Source organism: Penaeus monodon, chromosome 15 (genome assembly GCF_015228065.2).
Source record: "Penaeus monodon isolate SGIC_2016 chromosome 15, NSTDA_Pmon_1, whole genome shotgun sequence".
NCBI lineage: Eukaryota > Metazoa > Arthropoda > Malacostraca > Decapoda > Penaeidae > Penaeus > Penaeus monodon.
This window is the reverse complement of record NC_051400.1, coordinates 33,795,945-33,796,230: the sequence shown is the minus strand read 5'-3', so window position 1 is coordinate 33,796,230 and position 286 is coordinate 33,795,945. Positions and strand designations below refer to the sequence as shown.

At 36.7% G+C, this 286-nt stretch overlaps 1 protein-coding gene across 1 annotated transcript in view; it reads left to right on the top strand.

Moving 5' to 3' along the window:
- Positions 1-286, top strand: part of LOC119582339 (serine/threonine-protein kinase Warts-like) — a gene marked incomplete in the record, with an annotated part of 22,010 nt that overhangs the window by 15,763 nt on the left and 5,961 nt on the right.

Below are 286 nucleotides of genomic sequence, written 5' to 3'. Positions count from 1 at the left end.
ACGTGGACGCAAATTCATGTCAAGGTTCGCATCATCAGGTCTGTTTACAGTTTGATCTTGCTTTCGTCCGTCGGATGAAGTTATCAAGAAAGGCTCGCTTTTACCCTTTCCCTTGCAAACACACAAAAAGAAATGGATAACGGAAAGGATGAATAGAAAGAACATTTAGTATGTTTTATTTATTTCATAAGTTGTTGGTTTTATGTGTTGTAGGTGTCGTTGGCTGGTGTTTTTGTTTTGTGGTTTCTAAAGTCCTTTCAGATACGTATGAAATTTTCATAGGATT